We start from the raw sequence: 15,421 nt of genomic DNA on the forward strand, positions 1-15,421 counted from the left end.
CTTTTGCACAAATAATCTTCCTTAATGCAAAACCTTTTCCAGAATTAGTATTTTCAAACCCTAGTGAAATCACTAATCTCTGCTAAAACCTAGATTAAAAGTTAGGGTCTCAATTTTCCACATTCTCAAACCATACTGCTCATACATACTACTATTTAAATTTTCCTTATTTATATATTCTCATGTATCTTTTATTTCTTATTCATTCATTGGGTTTGGACTCTGGGCTTGGTCACTGTCCCTAAGCTCTTCAGCTCAAGGCTATCATCCTAACTCTTGAGCCAAAGTCCTACTTCCTATTTTCTAGTGGTTAATTGGAATAAGTCTCCAGTTCTTTAGTGCCAGGGCTGTCTTTGAGCCGCAGTTCTCAGATCTCAGCCTCCTGAATAGCAAGGATTACAAGTGTGAGCCACTGCGCTTGGCTCTCATGTATCTTTCTGACATTAGAGTGTAAGTTTGTGGGCATATACTACTTTGTTTATCTATAAAATGCTATAGTCTTGAAGAAACAGTAAATACTTAAGCATAATTGCAAAAGAGTCATTTACTTACTATTATCTGGTCACCTGGCTAAAGAAAAAAAATACACTCTTAGAAAACATATTTTGTTGTTAATGGGATTGATAATAGTAGAGACAACTTCCTTGTCTAGAATAAAATTCAGGTACTGCCAGTAGATCTCATATGGCCAGTAGGAATTTAAATATATAAAGTATGACCAAGGAATATTTTGAGAGATAATGGAATGATATTGGATGAGGGTAGATTGCAGAGAGAAGAGAGAGAGAGAGAGAGAGAGAGAGAGAGAGAGAGAGAGAGAGAGAGAGAGAGAGAGAGAGAGAGAGAGAGAGAGAGAGAGAGAGAGAGAGAGAAGAGAGAGAGAGAGAGAGAGAGAGAGAGAGAGAGAGAGAGAGAGAGAGAGAGAGAGAGAGGATCTGTGATTCTTATCTCCAATTAACCTCTATAAAATGGGAAGTGTGGATTGGCTCAAGGGTAGGGCAGTAGCCTTGAGCTGAAGAGCTCAGGGGCATTGCCCAGGCCAAGTTCAAGCCCCGTGGCCGACCAAAAAAATAGAAAGGGATCTTGGCTAGGTGCTAGAGCTATACTACTACTACTACTACTACTACTACTACTACTAATAATAATAATAATAAATAATAATAATAATAATAATAATAAAGTCCTTCATGTAAGAGTAATGCTGCTGAACCAAGATCTGTTGGATCTCTTTGTCCATTAACTGGATTTCATTTCCACCAGTTAGTTGGCTTTTTATGAGAGACATACTTTGGTCCCTTTGAGCTAACCTCAGATATCTAGAATATCTGATGATCCAAGGAAGAATATAAGTATATAAGCATACTAAAGTATAACTTACACACCAAAGTCTCACACCCATATGGAACTTCACATAAGATTATACCCTTGCCTGATTTTCTCTTGTTTTTCTCAATTTTGAGTTATCAATGTAATGCACATCTGCTGAAAGAAAGTAGAATCCAAATTAACATTTCTGTCATTTTCAGGGTAGTATATCTTGAGAAAACACATTTGGATTTTTCCAGGATTCATCATAAACTTTACTTTGCATATTTTGCTTTGTAATAGTCTTTGTAAGAGTGGCTGAACATTGAGCTAAGTTTCACTGTTAGGCTTCTAACTGAAACAGGAAAACAAATGATTTTCTGCACTCTGTTTTGACTTGTTTTCTCTTCTTGGTTATCAGCAAGCAGACACTCTTGTGGTCTCATTGACTGCTATATTGGTGGAGATGCTAATGATCTAACTCCAACAGATGCTTGGAAGCATAACAGTACTTAAAATATGCAACCAACAGAAAGAAAATATGTGGGTTGTTTGACATACACACAGAGAACTCTTCCTATAATTAGAGATGATTATGAATGTTAGGAGATCAAAAGCAACTTTTGGGGGACTTGAAAGACTAAATATAAACTGCAAACAGACACCAGCAGGTACACTAAATTTACAAGTGGCAGAATTTCTTGTAAGAAGATGCTAAGTCATTTTTATAGTTATTTGCCTTCTTAGCATTTTATGTATACTTTTGAAAGAGTATCTTAAATAAACCATTTGTTACATATAGCTTCCAGCAGCATAATTTATTTTCATGGTTCAACATTCATTCTCTGTAGTAAAATAAAATAGGAGAGAGTACTATGGCATATAACTACAAAATGAAACAAGTTTTCTCCGTGAATATGTTCCCACTGGATTGCTTTACATGAGATACTAAGTCTTTAAAGCCAAATTTACAATTCAGAATTATAGAACTAAAATACCAAGAAAAGTTACAGCAAAACTTCATTTACTCATTCACATTTAAAATTTATCATATTTTAGTTAGATTATTTAACTTTTAGAGATAACACCTATTTTGTGTGTTAACACTGTTTTTCAATTTTATAATAAACACACAAAACTCACATAGAATTTATACTGACAAAATTCTTATTTACTTGAACTTTGGTATAATAGGTGCTTACCTAAAGAAATATCTCCATACCAAGGTTATAATTATATTTCCCTAGAATACTAATATTGTTTATATATGTATTCTGTTCATATAACAAAGCTGATGGGATTATTCTTAGAACATTAAGGTTCATATAGGAGCTGTACCTAAAAATATATACTCTCCATGGAAAGAGTTGCAGACCTTATAGAAAACTGGAGTACTGACCTAGTAGTTGAGTGCTTGCCTAGAATGCACGAAGACCTGGGTTCGATTCCTAGACACCACAGATATAGAAAAGTCCGCAAGTGGTGCAATGGCTCAATTGGTAGGGTTCTAGCCGTGAGACAAAAACCCAAGGACAGTGCTGAGGCCCTGAGCTCAAGCCCATGACTGGCAAAAATTTAAAAAAAGAAACAAAACTGGGGTTCTTAATAGGAGAAGTTAGTACTTGGTAGGTAATCTATATTTTTGGCAGGTATTTTGTTTATAATGAAACTATATTAAGATTTGTGGAATGGAAGGCCATTTTCCTCCCTGACACCAGCATCTCTTATCTATTTAAAAATGGAGGGTGAATGAAGTCAGAATATTCAATGTACGTATGTGAACATGGAAATAAGAAAATGGAAGGAATGGGTAGGGTTGGGTGATAAGGGGGAGAAAGAAAAGGGGTAACAGCAAATAAGAAACGTAATCACAAACTGACAAACTTAAAGACAATTTAAACTATTTAAAAAAATTCTTGGTGGGCCAAATTCATTCATTATTTATTTGAAGTAATCCTATTTTGTTCCTAAAGGTTCCAAAGAGAGTTTTATCTGTCTTCTGAGCACTTTTAATAGAATTTTATCATAAAACTATTCTTCTTCATTTGTACTTAAAGTCCTCTAACTGCCAATATTCCAGACATCAAGACAGGGTCTACGTATGTTCAGAAACGTTCATAATAGCACAATAATATGAAGAAGTTAAATGCCTGTTTAGAGTTCATACTGTAGCCCAAGGTCAGATACATGGGTTTTATAAATAACTGTCTGTGACCATTATAAATGTATAAAACATTATACAATACCAGCCTAAAACACTTACTATCTAGCCCTTTATTGGAAAAGTTTGCTGCTCCTGGGTTTAGATCTATCTATACTAGTTATTCAGAATGAATAAATATATAACTGTACAAACAAAATGTCAATTAGTATTAGTTGATACTCATGTAGAAACTTAATGTGTAATCATGATCACCTTTTTGTCAACTTGGCTAAGATACAGTTCCTATTAATTCAGACAATTTAGACATCAGGTAAAGTCTTCAATCAGTTAGAAGTAACATATTGCCTTACATCATCTACATGGTCTGATTCAATTCGTTGAAAAGTGTTATGAGAAAAACAGAAGTTTTCAAGAATAAATTTTCAATCTACTTTTCCTGAAGTCCTGTCTTACAGATTTCAGAATGTCCTTGCCAGTCCTCACAACAGTATAAACCAGATCCTTGCAATATGTTCACTAGTTCACATTTTCTACCAATTTTATAAGTTTGATTGACTTCTGACTGCATGAATCTTTGTGATTGGAAAAAATTAAAGTTCACTCCAATAAAGAAGCATATTTCCACCATAGGAAAGATGTATTAAAATATGTCAAAATTCATTTAGAGGAGGCTTGAAAAATCTTATCATAATTTTGTCCTGATCTGATAAAAATAAAATGGTATTAAGTTAATTTTATTGTGTCACCTATTTTAAATGATTATATGATTAGAAAACTGTCAAAAGTTCAATTAATATTAACCAAATTATCTACATTTTTAAAGCCAATGTATTACTTTACCTCTATATCATATAAATATACATATAAATACATATATATACATATGTATAGAGAACAGAAAAGTTTATATATGTAGGTGAATATGAAAGGTATAATGGTAGTATATAAAATATATACACAAATATATAGATACACATATATATATATACTACCTTTCATCAGAGACAAGATTTCCTAATTTATTACTACCACTTGGTTTGTGATGGGGAATGGGCAAGTCAAACCAACTAAAAGTGGGAAAATGAAACCATAGATCGCTTTTGGTTTGTGTAATCTCTTTTTTTGATATCTCAGCATATTATTTTTTTCTTATGTGAAAGGAAGTCTGCTGTTTGACTTTGCTTATTAAGTAATCATCCTTTAGCACTGAGGGCAAATACTTGAAATACTGTTCTTTTAGGCCTTCTGCTTTGCAAATAAGCTCCCCCATCTTCAAACCCCATACTTATTTTAGTATTCACAGAAGTCATAGTGCATTGGTACTTCCTTCCAGAATCCAAACTATAACATTACAGAGATATCAATCTATGGAATTTCAACAAAGATCTACTTGACAATTGAAGTGACATTCTGAACAAAAACTTTTATTTACTCTTACTAGGGAAAATACACTGTATTTTTTTAAAAAGCTATATTTGGTGAATTTAAAACTAATTTCATCATTCTTAATCACATATGAAAGATAATTATATTACAGGTCAGATTTTCTGGGATTTCAACTTGATTTTTAAAAACTGCTACTTCATGATTGTCAGGTAACCTGATAGTTCCTGAGTCTTTGCTTTCTATGGGAAAATAAGAATGATAAGATTGCATTGGTTTCCATGACGTCATTTTCAGAATCAAAGTAAATAATCAGAACACTCTTGTTTTTGAGTACAAAGGTGATACAATTTTAAGAGGTGGTATCAGATAATCTTCTGATGATTTAATGTATTTTCCTTAGCAAAATGCACATATTATCACATGCATGGATTTTTTTCTCATGAGTATAAGCTGTCAGTATGGTAGAATACTAACCCTTGATCTCGTCCATGGAGTTTATATGTCAATTTCCCCTTTAAAAGAGCTATGTTAATTTAAAAATATTATTTTACATATGTGTATAATATTAAAAAAACAAATTGAAATCAATAAACTAAATGGTGAATGTACACAATTACTTAAAATGTATTTTACAAATATATTTTCTATTTTACAGATATGTTTATCATGTCATTCTACTACTAATCATCAATTTACTTTTCCACTATCACTTTTGAGAATGACATAAGTATACTATTCTCTAGAGCATGATGAGGTATATTGAAGGACAATAGTATAATAAAGTATAAATAATCCAAGACAAAGGTATTACAGGGTCTCCTTATAGCTTTAGAAACTGAAGAAAAGAGGAAAAAAAGCATACATCACATGCATAGGCTCATATTATTTAATGAGCTTTTGCTTCAGGGAGAAATCCTTATTTATAATAGCCAACCTGCCATTGCTCATTATAAGTCAAAGTTCTGTAAGTTTAAATGAATACCAGTAAGCCTAGAACCTATTAGATGTAAAGTTTATATTGAGACAATTGAAAAATGTTTCAAAATACAATGTACAGCAAATAACTCATGTAAAAAAGGGATGATAATGAAAACCACCTATTATTACTCCTTTTTTAGGTATTTTTAGGTAGAATCTACAAAATTATTACTGTCTACTCCTTGGTTATTCAGCTTGTATATTTGTACCTTGCATCTCTGAAGTTGAGAGAAATTTAATTCAGACACTTATCTGTAGTTAAGATACACACTGGCTTAGCTTTGTAATTCTGATGGTAATAATGATAGTCTTTTCAAGATCACTTGTTTCTGTTCCACCAAAATATACACAAAACATACAGACCTCTAAACTTTTAACATTGTGACCATAGCCAATTTGCCATTTTTACCTACTGACCTTACAAAATGAGGTTTTAAGGTCTTTTGCTTGTTGGCTTGACACACTATTATTTGAACTATGACTCCAACCTTATGTTTTACTGGTTATTTTTAAGGGTCATATGAGCTTTTCTGCCTGAGGTGGAATTGAACTGAGATCTTACCTAATGAGTAGTTAAAATTACAAGAATAAACAGTGGGATCTGGCTCCACTGAATTATTTTCTCATTTTTATTACATGAAAAAAAGAAGAGACAACTAAAAATTAAAATAATTCATTTGAAAAGGCTATAAAATAGTTCCATTTTATATATTTTCATATACTTTACTTCCGAAATGACCTACATTCTATTGTTATGTACGTTACCAGGTAACAGATTAGGAACTCGAAAAGATGCCAGTAAAATCGAGGGAAATACAATTTCTCAGGCAATATTACCAACAATTCATTTATTCCCTTATGGCCCCTAATTGATGCCCTTTTGAGTAAAGTGCAGGTACTTTTCCATTTGATATAGTTTCCAGGTGTATATGTAAAGAAGGATACAGAGTAACATGAATAGAAACATGATTTTTATTTTTATTTCAAGTCTATGGGGAGTAGACATATAGAGCATGCTGTTCAGATACAGAATTTTTTATTTAATTGCCCAGAGTTTTCCTTAAACTCAGTCATTGATGAATAGTCATTACTTATAAAGATGTTTGAGGATTTTACAGAATGCATATTATGGAACAGCAGGCACAGTTGACATTCCTGACAGATCTAGTTCAAGTCCTTTATCAAACATAGTATAGGCGATATTTTATATTAGCATAAGTTAGTTGTACAAGGGTGTTTCATAATGACATTTCCATGTATGCACAAAATGTCCTACAGTCAAACTTATGCCACTCTCTAACTCTTTCTTCCTTTCTTAAAATAAGGTCAACAGGCTTCATTGTTCTAGTTTAATACATCCATTTCAAGTACTTCAATTTGTTCACTTTCATTCAGTCTCCTCATTCACCCTCCCTCTGCCAACTAGTACCTATTCACATCAGAACCTATTTCATCTTGACATTCATTTTTTTACTGTGTGTTAGTTATACAAGAGGGTTTCACCATATATTTTGCATATACATTTATTATATTATATTATGTTATATATTAATCAGATTTACCCCTTCTCATTGCTCTTTCTCTGAAGCACTGTTCTGTTCACTTTCAGTAAGTTTCCATATGCCATCTCCATGTTTACACGCATTGTATTTTAACATTATTCATCTTCGTTTATTTTACTCTTTCTCTCTCAAACAGCCAGTTACAATTATATTCAATGTATGTGTAGTTATGACTGTGTTCTATGTACATGTTCTTTTGTTTATTTGATTGGTTTTCATCTTATTATTTTATCTTATTTTTATTATACATCATATGTATACAGGGGTTACAGTTACATTTGCCAGATAGTAGGTGCATTACTTCTCATACATTGTTACCCCATTTTATGTTTCTGTCCCCATTTCCTCTCCGCACCCCCTCCCAATCTTCTTTTATGTCTCTTTTCCTTTGTTGTCCTTTGGTTAATCTCATATGGTTACTGTATCTGATTTTGTTACCTGGCATATTGTATATATGTTTATTTGTTTATTAGAAATATGTACAATTTTTTGTGTGAATGTGTATATGTATATCTTTTAGGTCTAGTTTCTACAAATGAATAGAAATAGATTGTTTTTGAAATATAGGGCTATGTTTAAATTTTGGTGTGGCATTAACAAGAATGTTAACAATAACTCCATTTTGCAACATTAGGAAGGGATTATATAATTTCACTGAGTAGAAAGTAGACTTAGAGAAAAATGAATTTCATGCATCATCAAAGTTGAAGCATTTTTAAATTCCTTTATGAATATGACCTGAATATTAGATGTACTAATAAAAGGAAAAAACTTTTTGAGAGTTAAGCTGTATAAAAAGCCTTATTATGATGCAAATTACGCTAATCTTATTTCTTAAAATAAACACATTTAATTATCATTTACTCATAATTTTCTCAAATCATAGTTAAAACTTTGCACAGCTAGTCCCTAGAGATCATTATCTTACTTAACTGATTCCAAATTTTGTGTCTTTAAATTTTAAAATGAATATGTGTCTGAGGTTTTATGCTTTCAAACAATGTAAATTTGGCATGATATTAGTACAATCTATAAATATAAAAGTTATATATATGTAATACATGATATGATTTCATGCAATTCGACTAACATGGCTGAATATTTTACTTGATCTCCCTACCATCTCATATAAGTAATTCTTTCTTATGATGACTTTGTAAACATTAACTTTAAAAGTGACATCAAAATTAGCTAGCATACAAATAAGGATGCAAGTATAATGACATCATGTTCTAGTATGATACTGTTTTATTTTTGAAAAAATATTCCATCCACAAAATGTTTAAGGAGCCACTCACATGAAAGTAGTACTTCTATGCCCTAAGCATTTCATTTATCATTTCCATCTTAAAATTCTACCACTATACTTGTGGATTCTCCATGTTTCTTCATACTTTAAGTACAGCTATAATAGGCAATATTGATTTAAATATAAATATATAGACGTTACCATACAGTAAAGTGCAAAACATGGCCATGATTATCAATATAACAAGAAAAATATCAGTAATATTTAAAGATATATTTCACCAAGCTCAGAGTTAAGTGCTGGTTAGTTATTTTTTTGCATTAGATTTTTTATTTCTATTTTTTCCTATATTTTTTTGTAATTAATAGAAGGGTTACATTATATTCACCAGACAGAAGGTGCATTTCTTCACAAACATTGATTCCTTTTCTCATGTCTTGGTCCCCATTTCCCTTTCCTCACCCCCGCCCCTCATTTGTTTCCCGCTTCCGTATCTGATTTCAAAAAACCAAATACGCATATATACAATATATCAGATAACCAGGTGAAATACTTTAACAATATGAGATAACCAAGGGACAGCAAAAGAGATGAAAGATAACATAGTACATTAAGGTTAGTTATTTTTTTAATATTTATACATTGCTGAGTGCCATTGTCACTCATGCTTTGTAATCCTAGCTAACTGATTAGGATTATGACATCTGAATATCGCAGTTCAAAGCCAACCTGGAAAATCCCTTTATACCCTTATCTCCAATAAATGACTTAAAAGGCTAAAAGTGGAGCTTTAGCTCAAGTGATACAACACGAACCTTCAGCAAAAAGAAACTAAAAGACAGCACCCAAGACCTAAGTTCAAGCTACAAGACTGGCAAAACACACACATACACACGTACACACACACACACACACACACACAGTGTCTATGAATGATCCATGTTAAAAAGAGTGAAGCCAAATAAGCTGAAGACTATGTATTAAACAACAACAAGTATAAAGTTTTTCCAGATTCTTTATATAGCTATTGCAATAAAAATTTATTTTCATTAAATGTAAGTACTAAAAAGAACAAACTGAGACATTTGTAGAGAAGTAACATTTTCAGTAGACCATATTTAGCCGCACACAACCTTTTTGTAACAATTAATTCAATAGTCAAAAATTCACATATACTCAGTTGGGATAAATTGTAGTTAATTTTCTTATTCAATTGGATATATCTGTTTTAGAAAGGAATGTTAACCTTGATTTAGCTGCTTTTCAACACTGTTCTTAAATAAGATTATAAAATTATTCATAAATACATAAATGAGTTAAAAACACTAGAATAAGTGCAGAGCTGAAGTACTGACCTTGACTCTTTTCTTTAAACATGTTTATAATATAAAAAGGAAAATAATACTCAACGATTTATTAATGATACACTTGACCATTTTTTTTAGTTTTGTGCCTTGTCTTTAATTTACAAAATGTTTTTCATTAATAATATTTATTTTTTCTTGAATGGAATCAAGCATTTTAATAAAGGCATCATTACCTCTGCACAGTCTCCAACTCCCACAGACAATGAAAATGCATAATGTAAAATAAATTCTACAATTAAGCTACTTGTAGCTTAATTGAAGTCCATTTATTTTGGTCTGCCTTCACAAGTAAAACTTATTTCAGTTAACAGATGGAAAGAAGTCTGGAGGTCTTAAACCTAATACTACTCTAATAAGCTCAACATAAGGTTCTTATTTCTCTAACATAAAGCAATTTAATGTAAATGATGATACACAGTAAATATTACTTAGTGCTCATTATGAATTGTTAAATCCATCATCACAGTATGTGGTTCAGGAACTATGAGTTTAATCTACTCAAATACCATAACATGGGTGTATAAATATGTACTGCCTCAGAAACTAAAGTGTATTGCATGTGCTAAAATCACTATTTTCAAATACATTCTAACTGGCATTCTATAAATAGAATTATTATGACTAATTACAATTTGATGTCTTTTACAAAATGGTTGTGTACTTGTACTACATCTAAAAGATTAAATTAAATTGGTATCAATTAACAGCAAAAATAGTAAAATTTATATGTGAATTTATTTTCAATCGGCATTTTAACCTGTAAAACTCTTGTATGTGCTTGCTTCAAATTGGAAAGTATAAATTAATTTATAAATTTTAAACACGTTCATTAACTGATGCATAGAACGAAATATGCAAACTCACATGTTGCAATAGATTCAAATTGTAAATATTATTTGTTAGTTGAGAATTACATTTATCTGATATCTATTTGGGGGAGGGATGAAAAAATAATTTGAGATAAACTTGTTTTAAGTATTCCAACAAATGAAAACTAGAACTGAACACATGTTATATTTACCTACATAAAATGTACATTGAAATATACGTACACACACACACACACAGAGTGCGTTAGTTCCAGAATGGATTCATCTTGCGACAGTTGCCTGTAGAATTTATTTCATTTTTCCTCTACTACTACCAATAAAACTAGTCATTTCTAAACTAAAATTTAAAAAAATCTATATTTCACTTGTAGATTTAAAGGAAAAGTGATAATATATGTGATAAAGTGTAGAGTTACATTTCTCTTATTCTAACATGAACATTAGAAGTTGTTCATGAACTAGACATTCCTTGAATTTGTTAGGCTGTTATTCTGACCATTGTAAACTATGGCCTTGGCTTTCACTCTTTAATTCCTTGCATTCTCTCTTCTCTCCTCCCCCTTTCATGGTATTAGGGATTGAATCTAGAGCATCAGGCCAGCAAAGTGAATAGTCTAACACTTTGCCATTTCTGCAGTCCTAGGACTTTGTTGTTTCTATGGATCCATTATTGACGGATCATTCTATTCTTCAAAGTATATATTTTATTGTTATTGTATAGGAGATGTACAGAGGGATTATAGTTAGATAAGTCTGATAAAGAATACATTTCTTTTTGAACCATGTCACCACTTCCCTCCCATCACCACTCATAAGTTGTAGAGTTCATTTTCTACATAGTATCTAGTGAGTCCCATTGCTATTTGATAACATATTGTCTCACCTTTTCTGTATCCCTGTTACCCTCCCAAAGAAAAACTAACAAACGTGACTAAACGATAAAACAACAAAAAGAACAATTAAAACAAAAATCTCATTTCCATTTCTTGGAGTTCATTTCATAAATTTGGTGTGTGTGTGTGTGTGTGTGTGTGCATGTAAGTGTGCATGTCTGTCTGTCTGTCTGTCTGTCTGTCTAGTCATGGGGCTTGAACTCTGAGCCTGGACACAGTCCCTGAGCTCTTCCAATCAAGGCTAGTGCTCTACAAATTTTGAGCCACAGTTCCACTTCTAGTTTTCTGGTGGTTAATTGGAGATAACAGTCTCATGGGCTTTTGGCCTGGGTTGGCATTGAACCGAGATCCTCAGATCTCAGCCTCCTGAATAGGTAGGATTACAGCGGTAAGCCACTGGTGCCCAACAAAGTATTATTTTATATGAAAATGTGCACATAGTTATTGAACCATTGTGATCTGCTCCTATGAACATTCTCCTTTAGTTTCACTGTGTGATGTTTCTGTTCTTATTGAGAGTGTCATAACCTGTCAAATAATATTGTGACTCTTCCTATGAATAATAATGACGTACCCAAATATATTTTCAATACCCATTAAGAGAAACAAACTTTCGTACATGTCTTACATTTTGTTGTTGTCCCAAACTGGACAATATACAGAAGAAACAAGTTTATTTTGATGCATGTTTTGAAAGACTGAGAAATCCAAGGAAATACTCCCAACATGTGGAAAAAGGTTTTGTGGCGCTATATGCTATGGGATGGAAAACAAATGGATGTAAAAGAGACAAACATGGGGACCAGGCGTTTGGCCTAGTGCCAGAGTGTTGCCTGGCCTGCATGAAGACCCAGGTTCAATTTCTCAGTACCCCATACATAGAAAAATCCAGAAGTGCTGCTGTGGCTCAAATGGTAGAGCTCTAGCCTTGAGAAAGCTCAATGATGATGCTCAGGCTCTGAGTTCAAGTCCCAGAGCTAGAGAAAAAAGGCAAAAAAATGAAAGGCTGAGCACACTTTGGAACATCCTGCTCATGGTTTGGTCCATTAAGAAACAAAACTTGGCATTTACCCAACCATCCAGAATCTAGGGCATACTAAATCCACTAGCACAACAATTTCATTGCAGCATTATTCACCATAGCAAAGATTTGGAACCAACCTAGATGTCCCTCAGTTGATGAGTGGATCAACAAGTTGTGGTATTTGTACACAATGGAATTCTATGCTGCTGTCAGAAAGAATGACATCGACCCATTTGTTAGGAAATGGAAAGACTTAGAAAAAATCATATTAAGTGAAGTAAGCCAGACTCAAAGGAACTTAGGCTCAATGGTTTCCCTCATTTGTCATAATCAGTAGAAACCTTGGGCTCTACTAGCAGAGATTTACAGTAGAGCAAAACCTAGATACATAAGGCCATATAGTATGAAGCTAATTGAAAGGACCTCCAGGATATTGAAACAAAAGCCATATAACGAATGATTGTTGTCCTTAATGTACTATGTTATCCCTCATCTCCTTTGCTGTCCCTTGGGTATCTCATATTGTTACAGTATCTCACTTTGTTATCTGATATATTGAATTTATTTGTATTTGGTTATCTGAAACTTGATAGGGAAGGGGGAAAATCAATACGGGGAGTGGGTGGTGGGTGGGGGGAGGGTAATGGGTACCAAGACATGTGAAAGGGTATCAATGTATGTGAATTAATGCACCTTCTATCTGGCAAATATCATGTAACCCTTTTATTAATTACAATAAAAATATATTAAAAAAAGAAATTTCCATCTGGTACTGCAGTTTTAAGCTGATTTACATACATTACTATATTTATCAGTTCAATATTTCAATCTATATTCTTTATGATTTCATGTAACATGTGTATGGATCAGCAGACACAGTATTTTTGGATCACAAGAAATAAAGCTGTTTTCATTTAAAAAAAAAAAAAGAAACAAAACTTGGGCGTACTTAACGGAGTTGAAGAAGCCAGAGCACGGCTGTGGTTTTGTCGGCCCTACGTGGCCCTGTGCTGGGCTCAGAGGAAAGTCCTAAATTGTAAGAAAGGAAAATAGAAGCCATGTTTCGAAGACCTGTGCTACAGGTGCTCTGGCAGTTTGTAAGGCATGAGTCTGAAATAGCCAACAGTTTGGTTCTGGAAAGATCTCTGAATCGTGTGCAATTACTTGGGCGAGTGGATCAGGACCCCATCTTGAGACAGGTGGAAGGAAAAAATCCTGTTATAATATTTTCTCTAGCAACAAATGAAATGTGGCGATTAGGGGAAAGTGAAACCTACCAAATGGGTGATGTCAGCCAAAAGACTACCTGGAACAGAATATCAGTGTTCCAACCAGGCCTTAGAGACGTGGCATATCATTATGGAAAAAAGGTTCTCGAATTTATGTGGAAGGCAAGGTAGACTATGGTGAATACATGGATAAAAATAACATGAGGTGACAAGCAACAACAATCATAGCTGATAACATTATATTTCTGAGTGACCAGATAAGAGAAAAGTCATAAAATGGACAATACTTTGTTGGCGAATATTTGTTACAGTCTCATTTCTAAATCATGTATGGTTGTTATAGTTTATAAGGACAATGATTAAAATTCTCTTTTATGTAAGAAAAAAAGAAACAAAACTTCCCCTTACTCCAATCTAAAATACCTCTCATTGGACTCCATCCACTGGAATTACCTTTCCAACACCTGAAAGGAGACACATTCTAATTATAGCATAATGCATCCCCTATCTTCCCTCACCACGATCTATAAGCAAAACTGTTATTTCTCACACCGTGTATGAATAATAAGTTTATGATCATATCCCAGGGAAAATTATTTAGCTTATCACGGATGATATAGTGTAATATTTTGCTATTAGTTAACGAAATATGCAAAATTGATTTCAAATAGAGTGCTAATTGTTTTAGTGTAGGTACATTAAAGTAATAGAATTACTGCCTGAGATTTTTTTCATTACTATTTTTCTTATATTTCTTCAACAACATTTAAAAATGTTCACAGAATTGGTTTCCTGAAATACATATTTCTTACTTCCCAATTTTAAGAAGTTTGTAAAACCATGAACTTCTAATGCTAGATTTACTCTATTCATAATTTGATTTTGAAAAAGAAAATAAAACACCAATCCACATTGTAAAGTTACTTCTTCTCACATCTTTTGCTGCTCTAAAAAGTTTTGTATGAGTTTCTCTATGTGATCATCTTCGTGCATCACACAGGTTATGAAAATAAATGGATGAAATTTTATCTGAGTGAACTAGTCAATTTAACTAAGACTGATACTTTAATAATACTAAAAATGTAATTAAAGTTTAATTTGGAATTGAATTTCAATAAGATTTTTTCTGTGAAGAATGAGCTGTTACTCTGAAGCAATATCAGAACCTTAAAAAATCTTATTTGTATTTGTTTTCAAATCAATAAAATGTGGTTTTAGCTTATCAACACATTAATATTAGCTATGTATTCTGAGATTGATGAGCGAACATGTGAATGGAATATAGCATTGGTATTATTAAGTGCGTATGCATTCATATTTGATTCTACAATAATTCAAGCAAATGTTGATGAAATGTGTAAATATTATCGGCTTCATTTTTGACTGCATAGGCTGAATTTGTTTCCCCAGAAACACTATCCAATATGATGCCAA

General features: G+C 32.6%; 1 pseudogene; it reads left to right on the forward strand.

Moving 5' to 3' along the window:
- The first annotated feature begins 13,814 nt into the window (after positions 1 to 13,814).
- LOC150040495 (single-stranded DNA-binding protein, mitochondrial pseudogene) lies at positions 13,815 to 14,262 on the forward strand (annotated as a pseudogene).
- Positions 14,263 to 15,421: the final 1,159 nt, after the last annotated feature.

This window comes from Megascapheus bottae, chromosome X (assembly GCF_031878675.1).
Source record: "Megascapheus bottae isolate mThoBot1 chromosome X, mThoBot2.hap1, whole genome shotgun sequence".
Lineage (NCBI taxonomy): Eukaryota > Metazoa > Chordata > Mammalia > Rodentia > Geomyidae > Megascapheus > Megascapheus bottae.